The sequence below is a fragment of the Vigna unguiculata genome, chromosome 11 (genome assembly GCF_037176805.1).
Source record: "Vigna unguiculata cultivar grain cowpea cultivar isolate G323 ecotype 2 chromosome 11, ASM3717680v1, whole genome shotgun sequence".
In the NCBI taxonomy this organism is placed as follows: domain Eukaryota; kingdom Viridiplantae; phylum Streptophyta; class Magnoliopsida; order Fabales; family Fabaceae; genus Vigna; species Vigna unguiculata.
In genome coordinates, this window is record NC_140802.1 from 36590659 (window position 1) to 36607292 (window position 16634).

Here is a 16634-nt window from a genome sequence, read left to right on the forward strand (position 1 = left end):
ATTACGCTAGTAATATATAAAGAGAATTCTCTCTTTTGTATCCACAATTTATAATACCTATTCTACCTTTTACAATATAATTATTTACTAAATTTTTTAAAATTAATGATTATTTTGAGAATGAGAAAATAGAGAAATAAAAACTATTTAGAAAATATCACCTAAAACTGTAAGAGAAAGTTGTCAAAATTTAATAATCAATAAATTATTTTCCCTATTTTAATTTTCTAAGCCTGAATTACCCCCGAGACGTCAAATCCTCCTTCCATAAAAGGCATTTCTAATAATTTTTAATTTAGTGTTTGTTAATTTCTAACGTAAAACCCACTTTTTTTTCTCGTCTTTATCAATTATTTGATGTTTGAACATGAATAACGTCTCATCAATTATCTTTCAGTACAAAAGTTGTTTTAATATGACACTTTTTAAAGTAATCACTTCTTAAATTATAATACGATAGTTATTAAACCATCATATGTTCTTTAGTCATCTTTTAAATACACACTTAAAAAAAATAAAATTGATATCACAAATGTCATAATCGGTTGAAAACTGATGAAATTCATCGATAACTTGTAATTTTTGAAGGATTATCGACGACATTTAATTCATTGATAATTTATCCGTTTGTAAAATTTTTTTATCAAATGTATAAAGTCTTTCGATAATTATCGATGATATATAAAATGTCAACAATTTGATATTATTGATGGATATTTTTATCGGTATTATAACACATTGATTTGTAAAATTATAGACACAAAAATATGTTAATAAATTGTACACTTTAACATGCGTAGAAAATTCATTGTTAATCGGAAAATATGCAACAAGTACATGTGTTTTATTCTCTGCACCTAAATAAACCTGCCAATATTTGTATACAAATAGAAGACAACCCCAAGACAAACTTGTAAATATTTCTAACCATACAGAGACATGCAATACTTGTCGTATATTAATTTACAGCATCGTTTTTTGAATTGAACTTTTCTCATGGTTGTTCTTTGTTCAAAGTGGGTTTTTTTTTTTATTTGAGGATCAATTTTAACTTTAATTTATAAAAAAGGGTCTGTCTAATTTTTTTTCGAAACAGGGTCAAGTTGTCAGGATGAAAAACGATATTAAAGGTGAAATTGTCCTCCATCCAGCCGATTTTATTCTTTTTTTTTTAAAAAACAAAGTTGTTAGAGGAAAGATCAATTTTTGTTCATGTGAACAGTGAAGTCGTCTTCACAGATGATGACTTCACTTTTAGGTTTTTTTTAACAATAAGTGGTAAAAAAATTGGAATAAAAATAAACATTAATATAGTTTAACATTATTATGTAATTTTTATTATGTCATTTTTATTATCTAATATTTTTAATTAAATTAATTTATTGTACCAATAAAAAATAATTACCAAAAAAATAAATATAATTTGTACTGTTAACAAAATTTTAAAAAAATAATGAGGACGGACCCTATTTTAGGGGTATCACTAGGGAGAACAAACACCAATGAGACTTGAGTCCAACCACATAAGGAATTGACACCACTCTCAACCCAAAATCTTAAGGCAATGTGATGTGGGACTTAATTCTTATATAGTGTTCTACTTTCTCATTTCTATCCAATATGGGACTTAGACTCACACTTAGATTCCTAACAAAAACAACCCAAAAATACAAAAAAAGCCTTCAAAGTACGTACTCACTTTAAGTCCAAAAATTTAGGGTTAAAATACTCCGTTGGTCCTCGTTTTTGTTGTAGAATCTCAATTTGGTCCTCGTATTTTTATTAGTCTCAATAAGGTCCTCATTTTTGTAAATTAGTATCAATTAGGTCATTTCCGTTAGTAGATAACTAACACCGTTAAGTAGGTGCCACGTGTCAGCTCCTCGTTTTTTTAATTTTTTTTAATTTTTTTTTAAATTTTTTAAATTTTTTTTATTTTTTTTTTAATTTTTTTAAAAAATATTTATGCCACGTGTCACTTTTGTAGTGTGCCACGTGTCAATCTAATATGGTGACACGTGTCAAATTAATGTATGAATCTCAATTTGGTCCTCATATTTGTTAAATTGATTTGATTTAAGTCCCAATTTTTTTTTAAAAATTTCAATTTTAGGCACTCCAAATTTAGACCAAATTTTACTTTTATATAATGTGATGATTATTTTTATTAAAATTGATATTTTTATTAAATATTTTAATAATATTAATTATATTTAATATTAAAATTTTAAATATATTTATTTTAATTTTTTATAAAATTATTTTAAAATTTTACATTTGAATTTATAAAATTGTTATTTTTAAGCCAACTCTAAAATATTGTTAATATTGAATATTATACAAATATTCCGAATATAAATTTATTAATCTATATATTTATAACTTTAAAATAAAATTTAAATAAAGTTTAATGTAAAATATAAATTTAAATAAATTAAATGTTGTTAAAAATATGTAATAGAAATATCACTTGTAATAAAAGTATCATCATTATATTTATAAAAAAATTAAATTTGTTCTAAATTTGGAGCACATGAAATTAAAATTATTTTAAAAAAATTTGGGACTGAAATCAAATCAAATTAACAAATATGAGGACCAAATTGAGATTCATACAATAATTTGACACGTGTCACCATATTAGATTGACACGTGACACACTACAAACTTGACACGTGGCATAAATATTTTTTAAAAAAAATTAAAAAAATTAAAAATTAAAAATAAAATAAAAATAAAATTTAAAAAATTCAAAAAAATGAGAAGCTGACACGTGGCACCCACTTAACAGTGTTACTTCTCTACTAACGGAAAGGACCTAATTGATACTAATTTACAAAAATGAGGACCTTATTGAGACTAATAAAAATACAAGGACCAAATTGAGATTCTGCAACAAAAACGAGGACCAACGGAGTATTTTAACCTAAAATAAATTACTTGACATGAAAAAATAAATTAATATACATATAATATTAATATATTAATCAAATACATTTAAATCTTATTTTATTTCTTATCTCTTTTATTTTTGTCGAATCTATTTTCACATTTCCTTGGTACATAAACAAATGGTAAGTTTAATCTATAATTTAATGATATATAAACTCAATTTAGATCAACCAACTATTTTAATTTGTTTAACAAATTAAAAGTAAAAAATATTTAAAATTTAAATCTTGTATCGTAGGGTTGATCAACATCTCTAACCAAACGGCCCAAGGATAAGCGGCCTTCGGCCGCTCGCTATAAGCGGACAATCTAAGTCGTGACTCGTTGATGTGACAATTTCTTCATAGTGTTATTAATAGCTCAACAACCGAACGACCCAAGAATAACTGGTCGAAGGCCGCCCGTAACGGCTAAACGACTTTGGCATTGGAGCCTAATTGACAGGTATTCCGATCGTCTGGATGATCGAATGGGAAAAAGAAAGAATACCGAGCAGGAAGAGAAAAGAGGAATCGAGTGACAATAAAGAAAAATAAGATTAAGCGAATATTTTAAATAGACGCTCAGTCTCTGTACCCGAAACAAACCTCAGTAATAGAATCAAATTTTTTTATATTAAATTATTTTATACAGTTTAATAAATCAGTAATTTTTCAATTATATAATTATTAGTTGAAAAAAGAGTCTGACCCACAAGTCTACGAAGTAGACCAACCTAGATTTATATATAAAACAAATATCTTCAGAAAAAAAAGAAAAAAACTTTGACAGCGAAAGTGTGTTAAAGGGATAGAAGCATTTGGCAAGTTGGTTAGAAGCACGTTTGCATATAGTTGCTGCCAAATGCCAATTGTACATGTATTATTAGCAAGTGGCTGTCATGCCATTTCACCAACTCACCAAACTCAACTTGCTTTATACCAAACTATCTCACACTTTCACTCATATCTCAAACTACAACATTCTATAAAAACATTCTTAATCCACTCACTTCACTTTTTTACTTTCATTCAATAAACTTTCATGTGCTGCACATTCTTTATACACTATCAACTCTACTTTATTATTTTACTATTATATTGCATCTGAGGATAAATAAAATATGTATAGATTAAAAAAAATTGGAGTGATTCTCCATTGAACACAAATCATGCTTCAGGTTTCTAGTAAAAAAATATTTATTGTTTCATATCGAGTAAAGTGAAATAGTTTAGTAGTGATATATAACTAACGGTTAAATATATTTGTGTCCCTTATTTTTTAGTGAAAATTAGAATTAGTTTCTCTTCGAAATTTTAGGTGAATTAAGTCTCTCAATTTTATAAATACGTGAATTTAATCATTTTAACAACATTTTGTTACGTTTATTTCACGTTTCAAATGTGTTTCATTATAGCATTTCAATTAACATTCAAGCGAAAATGTGTCAAACAATGTAAATAACTTAAATGTGTTCATGAAACACGTTTGAAACATCAAATAAACTTAAAAAAATTCAGTTAAAATGACTAAATCAATACATTTTTAAAGACGAGGGACTAAATTAGGCAAAAGTTTTCAAAAGGGACCAATTCCAATTTTCATTAGAAGTTAAGAAATCAAAAATGTATTTAACCTTATAAGCAATAAAACTGAAAAATTTATCACTTTAATATTTTTAAATAAAAAGTGACGTTAATATCTTATGTAGATTAGACTAATATTTCATTAATGTTGTATTTTTCTTTTGATAGGTACTGAAGCCTTTCTTTTACATAAAATGTCCGAAAATTTTATTTTTTTTCAGTTGATTATGAAAATGAAAGAAGTAATGAGGGAAACCATAAAACAAAAGAACAATTCAGAGAAGAAAAAGTAACGTCGTACACCACCCTCAAAGGCGATTTTCAACCGATTGTCCAACACTTCCTTCACTTTTGCAATTGCAAAAACAATGACTTTTCACAAATCTATTAGATTTTCCGTTCAAGGACGTTATCAACTATTTTTCACAAGAAAAAAAAATAAAGTATATATATATATATATATATATATATAAAGAATAGAATAGAATAATTTAGTTTGAATGTGCACCAAAAAATAAAATATACGTTTACAGCGACATATTTTGTTTGGAATGTCTACCGGAAAACTCAACCAACCTTTCATGAAAGGTTACTCTATTTTCTGTAGCATTGCGCATTCGATGAAATCACTACAACATAAAAGTCATTCATGTCTCTTTTTAATAGTAGTAATTAACTCGCAAAGCAAATTTGAAACCAGTTTTTAATAGTACTAACTAACTCGCAGAAGAGAATAAATATTGTCTATAATTTTTTTTGTAAGCAGTGGGTGTATGATACAAGTTAAAAGGAAAAATCTTGATATCTTCGAAAGACTGTTCTTAAATTCAAATAACATAATTAACAATAAGTACAGGGCAGGAATAAATTACGCAAAATTTATCCACCAACCTGACCCTGCCACCCACCCCGATCCACTAGCATGCGACTGGGGTGCAAAACAAATAAAAAATTTACCTAACAAACTTTTAGCATTACAAACAGTTTTTCCAATCACAACCACCGTATCAAAATCACAGCACTCGCTAATGGTACGTCAGAAAATGCCAAGGTACCTTCACCATATTTTACATTCTATCTTCTCTTCTCCTTGGAGCACACGTGATTATTTCGTCAACTCTGAGGATCATCTCAGCTGCCTCTGTTGAAGATAGCAATACAGCTTGTTTGACTTTGAATGCTTCGCAGATACCCCGTTCAGCCATGTCTCCAACCTTCCACAAAAACAAAAACATAGGTAAAAGTAGAACAAAAATGCAGACAATTATACATAAACCAATGTAAAATCCTGCTCTTACTAACATGTTAAACTTGAACACACACTCGTTAATGACAAGTCCTAACTCACCCAGCATTAGGCACATACCCTCCGTGAACATATACATATATTTTATATTTTGATGGGGCACATCAAAATAAATACCAAAAATCAGTATATGAACCTCAAAACCCTTTAATCCTAAACCAGAAATCAGTGAATGACCAGTGAAAAGTAAAGACGATCAGCTACCCATATAAATAAAGATGACAATAAAGCATTACATTACAAAATGAAATGGATCTTCTGACAAGAGTGCACTTCATACAACAGAAGCAAGGCAATATCCTACATCATAATAATCACTCAACAAATTCACCAAACTCTTGGTTTCAATACTTACAGAACCAGAAATAACGTCAATTCCTGCAGTACAGCCCTTCTTTTGATGCTCTGCACGGAGCTGAGAAATCAACTCAGCACTGTCCAAACCAGCATTATCAGCAATTATTGTTGAGATAGCCAAAAGTGCACGGGAGAATGCCTCAATAGCAAGAGACCTCTTTCCTGGAGTTTTCTTAGCCAATGCATCCACTTACTTTGCCATCACCATCTCGGGCCACCCACCTCCAAGCAACACTCTGCTATCATTTACAGTCTGTGATAGCACACACAGGGCATCATGCAAAGACCTCTCAGCCTCATCGAGAACATGGTGGCTGCCAAAAAAGCAGATGCATCAGACTTAAAGTTGCACATACAAACAACATTTGTTCTAGTTTGTTTAAAAAAAGGATCTATTCATACAAATAAAACAATCCTGAGCATGTCCAGCTCACAATGCACTGACTGAAATATAATATTGGAACAGCACTACATAAAGGCCTAAATTCATTATGATGACATGAAAACATTAAGACACCCAAAGTAGCATTCAGAAATCCAGCACTTGGTAGTTAAATCACCGTGTTGCACAATTCTAGGTGTGAAATTTCAGCAAGTCATCAAGGAAACAGCAAAAGATTATAATCTACCACAAATAGTTAATGATTCTGGTCAAGGTTGATAGAAGCAGAACATCACAAACAAACCCTATGGCCAAAATACAAAAAACTTCAGCTGACAAAATTTGATGTAGCATATTATCAAGACTAAATTGCCTAACTATGTAAAAGAACACTGGAAAGGAATTTTGTAATAACAAGAATAAAATGTACCTAGCACCTCTCAGAACTATTGTACAGGCCTGCCCCATAGCAACACCAGAGAAATGAATTAGTTTATCCTCACCAATCATAATCTCCTCAATAAGGTCACAATGTCCAAGCTTAACAGACTCGGGATTGTCAAAGGTTGATGCAATTTCACCGCCAGTTACCAGAGCCAGACACTCAATACCATCAAAATCAGCATGCTCAATAGCCAATATCCCCGCATCGGCAAAGAGCTCCTCTGGAAAATTGTAAATCAACTGCCTGTTAACAAAACAGTTGATACCATGACCTATTATCTTCTGCACCTTTTCTCTCATTTTCTCTTTCCCCGCTGTTTCAATCTGAGCAACTCTAGCCATAGAATCAACACGAACACGTGCACCGTATATCTTCACTTTATCTATATCCATGGCAGTGTTGGCCACCAGTATCTTTGCATTCTCGATCCTTTTGGGTTGTCCAATACCGATTTTCTTGTCAAGAATGAATCTGGCAAAAAATATGAATTCAATTAAGATAGCTTACACTTTGCCGGAGCAATGCAATGTTAAGCAATGCTTATAAGAAAAAGACAAGATTGCTATCACAAAATCCTTCATTATGCAGGAAATTGCAGAAGTTGATAATATCTTTTTTTATGAGCATGACTCTGCACAAGTTTCTTGGAAACAGCTTGTGCAACTCGATATAATAAGACAATAAGGATTCAGCAACAAGTTGAAGAATTCCTATTTGCAAACTGCAAAATAGTCCAACTTTTCAGCAATATTACCCTTCATCTAAGAATGAATCCTTCAGTGAGCCTCCAGGTTTCTTTATAATCTGGATAGATTCTAAATTTGTGTTTCCCTGCAGACAACACCATGGAAAGGATGGATATAAGATGAAAGAATGAAAAGACATACTTAATCAAAATATAGCTCAAACTAATAAAATAGATATTGAAGCATAATAAACATTAGTTTGCACTGTAAAATCAATATTACAAAATTAACAAAACAACCGAAGGAAACTTCCTATTTTAAGACCATCTAGAAATGGAAAAATCACTACTCGACATGAAAAGCTGCCATAACCCAGCCAAAAAAAAAATAGTTAAACAAATAATTTGTGAGTTCCTACAGAGTATTCCAAATTCACTATTATGAAATCGTACCATAAGTATATTGTTATTTATGGATTGGAATACATTTGAATAGCCACATTTATACTATAAGAAGTTATTATGAAGCAACACATATTCTTATAAAAGTAGTTATGTAATCCAACTTTCTACTAACACGTTCAAGAAAGGTTCAAGAAAGTTCAGTCAAGTATGTGGAAAAATAAATTGATTAAGTTTGAATCTGGTGTATCAAGAATGGAGTTCGTCTGCTGTTCAGAAATTGTCTAAGGGAGAAAATTTGGCTAACAGAAAGACTCTATATGCTATATCTATTAAAACTGAAAACCAGTATTCAGTAGGATACGCACGAATTTACCTTTAGCCTCATTACAACATCCACATCTAAATTAGCAAAATGCTCCTTGTCCTGTGAAAGAATCTTGGAGCTCAAAGTTGTCATTGCGATGTTCAGTAAGTCTGACCCGAATTTCTCTGCACATTTCAGTAAATTATATCAATATATCAGATAACACGACACAAGAATGCCTAAATACCTGGCTCAGACCTTCTAACATGGGATAATAACAACAATGTTTAAAAGGCAGTAGAGACAATTATAAAACTGAAAACAAATCCTACAAAAAAGTGGGAGAATCAATACCAGAATCAGCTTTGTTGTCCACAACCTTCTCTAACAAAGCATTTCGAGCACACTCTGCTGCCATTCGGAAACCTATAAACCATATTGAAAAATAAGTACATATAGGGAAGCATTTGAAATAAGGGAAATAAAAGATTGACAATGGAAATTTCATTGACTACTTATATTACCACACCTCTCAATAACAAGCATAAACATTAATTCTTACTTTAATTAGAAAACAAGCACAAAAATTTTTTAACACTAGGTTTTGCATTCCCTGCTTAATATCAAGCTTCAAAGGAACACTAGATGATGTTAGAAATCAACGAAACACATGCTATTCAAAATACAATTTAAAAACAGATGATGCACAATAAGGAAGATGTTGCTTTCTTATCCAATACAATTACTTAATGAATATATTGTCTTGTATTCAAAGTGTGAATCACTGAAGTTGTCAGTAGAAAATTCATTAATATGAAAACATAACATTTTCAGGATAAGAGCAGTTGAGTGATTGTAGAAAAGAAAAGAATTGAACCTGATATTATAGTCATTGGATGAATCTTGGCTGCAACCAGCTTTTCTGCCTCCCTTAAAAGTTCACCAGCCAAAACAACGACAGAGGTGGCTCCATCCCCAACTTCATCATCTTGTACTTTTGATATGTCTAACTTATATTAAGGATGGTTATCTTAAGATTTAAACATGAAAAATATACCCACACTAAAGCTCTCTAATAATTGGATGGGTACCATAAGGACGACCGAACACACAAGGTTCCCACCAAGTGGGATCTGGGTTGGGTATGCACACAACATTATATCCCACCCTCAACATTCAAAACTAGAGAGGTTGCTTCCAAGACTTGAAACTGTGAAATATAACTGACAAGGAAGCAAAATTACAACTGAGCAAACACTCAACCTTATCTGAATGGGTGTTATGCAACAAATTGCTTGCCACCTTAAAGATAAATATGTAGCATATAACATTACCACTAGTTAAAATTATTCAAAAATTGACCATCCACTTACAGATTCTACTGTAAAGGAATTTTTGAGTTACTATTTTGAGAAATTTGGAGACCCTTCTCTGCTTCTGTTCACTTATCCTGCCTCACATAGTACTTTTGCATCGCCTTTGCAGATTCAAAAAGGAGATAAATGTATTCTAGTCTGGGTCTTTTAAAATTGCAGGTTCCTTAAATTAATGGTGGCCTTTAAATATCCAAATAGGTAATAATAGTGTCATTCACTTTCATGAACATGTAAGTTATATTAGAGAAATGAAGAAAAGTAGATATCAATAACAAGAAATGAAAAAACAGAAATCATAATAACCCACAAGCGACCTCTATGTCTCACAAGTACACAAATAATTGGCCTGTGCTGCAGAACTAGTGGTTGCAACCAATAACACGATTTGTATACTCATTTTTTGCAAACAAGCAAAGTGTTGAGCGCAGCTAAATAATCATATACATTTCTTGAAACATCAAATCAGTTGTGTTGTGCATGCTAATGCAACCAATGATTTCATTAGCCTCTATTGGTGTATCATTGGAACAAATCCAACCTGCTGGAGGTCCTCAACCAATCTATCAATCATCCAATATATATCATCAGATTTAGGGTGTGACTGATCAAATACAGTAAATTCGTGCACTTCTTCCTCTACCTCTATGAAACTAGCCCCTGAAGGCTTTTGCCTTCCTGTGTTCTTCATTTGTAACCTTACATTGGCCATATTCATCCAATCTCCTGCTTGAGCATAAATATTTGACAGAAGGGAGTAATTCCCAGCATTTGATGGCTCCAACTTAAACAGTTGTTCACACACCGCTCTTGCAAGATCTACATCATTATGCATCCGACAAGCATTCAAAAGAGTACCCAATATAATGGCATTTGGTTTCATAGGCATGTTGCGCAGAAGCGTGAAAGCTTCTTCTAGGTGTCCCCCACGTCCAAGAAGGTCCACCATGCAACCATAATGCTCAATTTCAGAAACGATCCCGTACACTTTCTCCATTGAGTAAAAGTATTTGCGCCCTTCGTTAACAAGTCCTGCATGGGTGCAAGCACACAAGAGGCCAATAAATGTACATCTATCTGGCTCAAAACCTTCGTCTACCATTCTAGAGAAAAGCTCAAGCGCTTTCTTGCCATGTCCGTGCATGGCAAACCCCTGGATCATGGAATTCCAAGACACCACATCTCTCTTCGCCATCATTCCAATAAAGACTTCAGACGCAGCATCCAAACAACCACACTTGGCGTACATATCAATAAACGCATTCAACACCTTACTGCTACATCTAAACTTCCACTTCTTCACAGACGTGTGAATTCTCCTCCCTAACTCAAGCATTCCAGATTCAGCACAGGCCGCCAAAATACTAAACAAAAACCCATCATCAGGCCTCAACCCAGCCTCCTCCATTTTCCCATATAACTCCGTCGCCTCCCTCGCATTCCCCTTCTCTGCATACCCTGCTATTATCGTCGTCCAAAGCACCACATTCTTCTTCGGACACCTATCAAACAACACCCTTGCCATGTCCATGTCATCAGTCTTACTATACCCACAAACCATAGTCGACCATGAAACAACATTCCTCTCAGGCATTCTCTCAAACACCTCAAACGCCTTCTCCATCTCTCCTGCCTTGGTGTACCCATCCAACATCGTGTTCCAACTAACCATATCCCTTTCAGGCATTTCATCAAACAGCTTGCACGCACACTCCAATTCCCCACATCGGACCAACCCACCGATCATGGAATTCCAAGTGACCACATCCCTTTCTTCCATGGCCAGAAACAAGTTCATGGCCGCATCAAGCCCGAAACTCCCGCACCTGGAGTAGGAATCAATGAGTGAATTGGGCACGAAAATATCTCTGTAAAGACAGAATTTTTCAACATGGGCATGAATCATTCGGACCAAGGGGAGCGAGGAAGAGTCGATACAAGCCTTAAGGAGAGAAGGGTAGGTGAAATTATCAGGGAAAAGACCGTTTTTCTGCATTTGGAGGAAAGCATTAAAGGGTAAAGAGGGGTGTGAATGGTTGTTGGCGTGAGCTCTGATGATGCAGTTGTAGAGGTGGACGTTGGGTTGGGGGAGCTGGTTGAAGACATTGACGGCGGCACTGAGGTGGCGGCAGAGGGAGAAGGCAGCGATGAGTTTGGGAGCGACGAAGAGGTCACGGTGAAGATTAGCTTTGAGAATTTGGGCAAAGATTTGGTTGACATGGTTGAGGTTGGTGCACTTGTGGAGGTAGCAGAGCTTCTCTTCCAGTAATCTCCGGCGAGAAAAGCATGTGGGCACTCTCCCTCCCACCGGAACTTGCATTTGCATTGCCATAGGAAGCTCCGACACGGCTCGGAGACGGCGCTTCCCTGCTTCCGATGCGTTGCGGACGCGGACACTCGTCGGAAGTACAACGCGGTTTCGGACACTCTTCTCTGGTCCAGACACGGCCCAGTTATTGGACGCGGTAACAAGACGCAGCCGTTTCTCTAAACCCCATTTTCAAGAGTGACGCTCGAACTTTGCAGAGAGAATAGGGTTGCTGAAAGAGGAATGTAAGACGCTCGAACTTTGCAGAGAGAATAGGGTTGCTGAAAGAGGAATGTAAGGAAAGAGAAAGAGATTTTATGAAAATTCTTTCAAAATTATATAAAATTATATTGGATACGTAAGTACTGAAAAATAAAACTTTTACTTAAGAAACACAAATTTTAAATTATGTTTTACAATAATGATATTAAAATTAATAGATATACCAAAATCAGCTTTGTTGTCCACAACCTTCTCCAACAATGCATTTCGAGCACACTCTGCTGCCATTCGGAAACCTAGAAACCATGTGGAAAAATAAGTACATATAGGGAAGTATTCGAAATAAGGGAAATAAAAGATTGACAATGGAAATTTCATTGACTACTTATATTACCACACCTCTCAATAACAAGAATCAAAAAATTAATTCTTACTTTAATAAGAAAACAAGCACCAATTTTTTTTTAACATTAGGTTTTGCATTCCCTGCTTAATATCAAGCTTTAAAGGAACACTCGATTATGTCAGACATCAACGAAAGACATGCTATTCAAAATACAATTTAGAAACATATGATGCACAATAAGGAAGATGTAGCTTTCTTATCCAATACAGTTACTTAATGAATATATTGTCTTGTATTCAAAGTGTGGATCACTGAAGTTGCCAGTAGAAAATTCATTAATATGAAAACATAACATTTTCAGGATAAGGGCAGTTGAGCCATTGTAGAAAAGAAAAGAATTGAACCTGATATTATTGTCATTGGATGAATCTTGGCTGCAACCAGCTTTTCCGCCTCCCTTAAAAGTTCACCAGCCAAAACAACGACAGAGGTGGTTCCATCCCCAACTTCATCATCTTGTACTTTTGATATGTCTAACTTATATTAAGGATGGTTATCTTAAGATTTAAACATGAAAAATATACCCACACCAATGCTCTCTAATAACTGGATGGGTAGAATAAGGATGACCGAACACACATGCTTCCCACCAAGTGGGATCCGGGTTCGGTATGCACACAACATTATACCCCACCCTCGCATTCCAAACTAGAGAGGTTGCTTCCAAAACTTGAAACTGTGAACTATGAACTATAACTCACAAGGAAGCAAAATTACAAATGAGCAAACACTCAACCTTATCTGGATGGGTGTTCTGCAACAAATTGCTTGCCACCTTAAAGATAAATATGTAGCATATAACATTACCACTAGTTAAAATTATTCAAAAATTGGCCATCCACATCCATGATTCTAGTGTAAAGGAATTTTTGAGTTACTATTTTGAGAAATTTGGAGATTCTTTTCTGCTTTTGTTCACTTATGCTGCCTCAGATTGGTGGGTGCCATATAGTGGTGAACTACAACATAGTACTTTTGCATTTCTTCTGCAGATTCAAAAAGGAGATAAATGTATCCTAGTATGTCTTTTAAAATTGCAGGTACCTTAAATTAATGGTATCCTTTAAATATCCAGATTGTAGTCTGTTTTTTAGTTTTGGCTCCATGAAACTAGGAGATTAACTTTACGGTGATTAGAGACTTCCATGAAACTAGGAGTTTCGCATCTGCTTCAGAAATTCAAAATCACGACTTCTCACTTTGGATTTCATTATATTACGCATTTTCCATGGTTAAAAAACTATTCATCAAGTAACTATCAAACCCTTAGATAACATGAATAAGAATTTCACATTAGCTCTCTCTAAAATCCAACTTTTCTAAGCTGGTTTCACCACAACAATAAAAATTAATAAGGATACCCACAAGGACTTTAGCAGCTGGGTTATCAATATGGAGGGACTTCAAGATTGTAGCCCCATCATTAGTGACAGTAACTTCACGTCCTCTACCTGTAGACTGCAAAATTTTATCCTGCAGTAATCACATCCAAGATATATGAATTAGCTAAGAGTAGAAAATAAAGCATTTATCACCACCACTTATCAAAATGAGCCAAGAAGAAATTTTACCATTCCCTTTGGCCCTAAGGTTGTCTTGACCAAGTCAGCAATAGCCATGGCTCCAACAAAAGAAGCCTGCACAAAACCAAATCATTCAACATAGATAATTAGAGTAAACCAAATATTCCTAGACTCGTAAAAATAATAATGCACGGAAACATTCACTGATATAGATCATAAACATTATACTATTCTCAAGAAAACAAGGCACAAACATAAGATCATAACATGCTAACCATTCTGGCTCGCTCCCCTTTTTCTTCACTGGCTTCATCTTTAAAAATTCTATCAATCTATAGCATTCACCACAAAAGAAATCCTCAGATGAAGTAAAAAAAAGGTAGGTATAGAAAAATACAAAATTGTATAGCATGTAACTTACCGCCATTACAGGAAAAATCAAATGCAATCACCTGAATACAGAATCAAATATTGTCACGTAATCAATCACAGAAAAAAAAAAAAAACATCTACGTTTATATGAGAGGATCAGGCCAACTGAAAAAGAATAACAACACAATCACGTAAAAAAAAATGCACCCTAAAGAAGCACTGCCCAATAGCCCTATGCATATATAGTGCCAGATTACATTGTTCCTTCCACCTTACACAATAAACCAGCCTCTTATCATGTACATCACTCGGGTTACGCTTAAAAAAACTATACATATAGTAGTTTTTACCATCAAACTACTAAAATAACACAGATCTATCAAGAGAACAGGAAAAAAAATATACATCCTGTATATTAAATAAAATTAAATAATCCACTATGTCCAAAGTCCACACAAGAAAACCTCAATCCTTTGTGTCTAGTTCTAGGTTACACACTGCAAATGCAATTCTCACTTCTATCAACTAAGTCATTCTCAAGTCTTAATAAAATTCAGGTCTACCTATTCCTCTACACCATCCTATGAAAAAATGAAAGAATCAGGGTTTGGCTCGGACAAGAGAAAGCAGCATAGATTTACTACGCGAAGGTGAGAAATGGAAAAAGAAAAGAAACGCGATTTGAAATGGAGGTAGAAGTTAAGAAGCTGATGCAGAACACAACATAAAGGAGCTTGCGAACCGAAACAAGAACGAGAATCAAAAGGCATAAAAGGTTGAACACTTCGAGTACAGAGAACGCGAGAGACTGACCGCGGAAGAAGGTAGGGTTGGGGCGAAGCAAGTGAGAGAGAGTGAGTTGCGATGCGAATCGAGAGCGCGAGGGTTTTGTTTAGGTTCTGTCAAAATATGGGTTTATACAACCTTCTTTAATTTACACACTCACTCTTTTCATTTTTCTTTGTTTTTCATAAATAAAAATGTTGTTAATTTAAATTAGACATAAATAAAAGATTGGTAAACTTATTATGTTAAGAGATTTGGTAATTTAATTTACAATGTTGTTAAATGGACATGTAATAAAAAATAATTTCTCTCTTTGATAAAACAAATAATTAAGAAATTTCACTTTATTTCAAATAATTGAATAATTCCCTTTTTTAAAAATAACCGTCCTATAATCTTTATATATATATATATATATATATATATATATATATATATATATATTATTTTTATATTAATTAATTGTACGAAAATTTAATAAAATTATATTATTTTAATATAATAAAGATGTAGATAACACGTGTTTTTTGCTGGTGTAAATTGTGATTTTACAGATAATAACTTTAATTTAATATAGTTTGTCCATTTTTTATATTAGTCGACCATAAAATTGACGTTGTTCTGTGTAATATGAATTCATTAGTAGATGTATAGTACAAAATATAACTTATCATACTATTAATAGTATAAATAGAAGTAATTTTTCATGTGAAAAAGTATAAAAAAATAGAATATATTTAAGAAATTAAAATAGTAATTATTATTTTCAAAATAAGTTAAATCAAATATGAAAAACTAATATAAGATGAGTTACTTACGAAATTTTTTCTATGGAATTTGAAAAAATACTTTTCAAATTTCACTTTGATATTTTTCATAAAAATTAAAAATAAGTTCTAATATAATAAGATATGATATTTACTTTGATTTAGTACATAATAATTTTTTAACTACTTTTTAAATCCTGCAGTTTTATATATGGTTATAAAATAAAATGAACTAACTTACTTGATGCATAAAAAATCATGTAAGTTATATAGTAGTATGATATTTATAATTTATTTATTTGTCAACAGTCAAATGATTTAAATTTACTATCAATAGACATATAAAATAAAAATACAAAGTGGGGAAAATGTTTAAATTGAGGGCGTAATCAAGGACGGGTCTTATAAGGAAGGAGGAGGTTATGACCCCCAATTTTTTAAAATTAGATGTATAAATATTAAAATAATTTCTTTTT

The 16634-nt window shown here is 32.8% G+C and overlaps 2 pseudogenes across 1 annotated transcript; both read right to left on the reverse strand.

Annotated features, from left to right (window-relative positions):
* Window positions 1-5294: 5294 nt before the first annotated feature.
* LOC114169589 (T-complex protein 1 subunit beta-like) lies at window positions 5295-15545 on the reverse strand (annotated as a pseudogene). The gene is made up of 12 exons (XR_014986274.1): window positions 15419-15545; window positions 14655-14685; window positions 14509-14565; window positions 14282-14347; window positions 14072-14183; window positions 13055-13183; window positions 8756-8827; window positions 8471-8586; window positions 7762-7838; window positions 6993-7478; window positions 6179-6494; window positions 5295-5731 (listed from the first exon to the last, which is right to left on the reverse strand). The product of XR_014986274.1 is annotated as a T-complex protein 1 subunit beta-like (transcript).
* LOC114169588 (pentatricopeptide repeat-containing protein At3g29230 pseudogene) lies at window positions 9996-12468 on the reverse strand (annotated as a pseudogene).
* Window positions 15546-16634: the final 1089 nt, after the last annotated feature.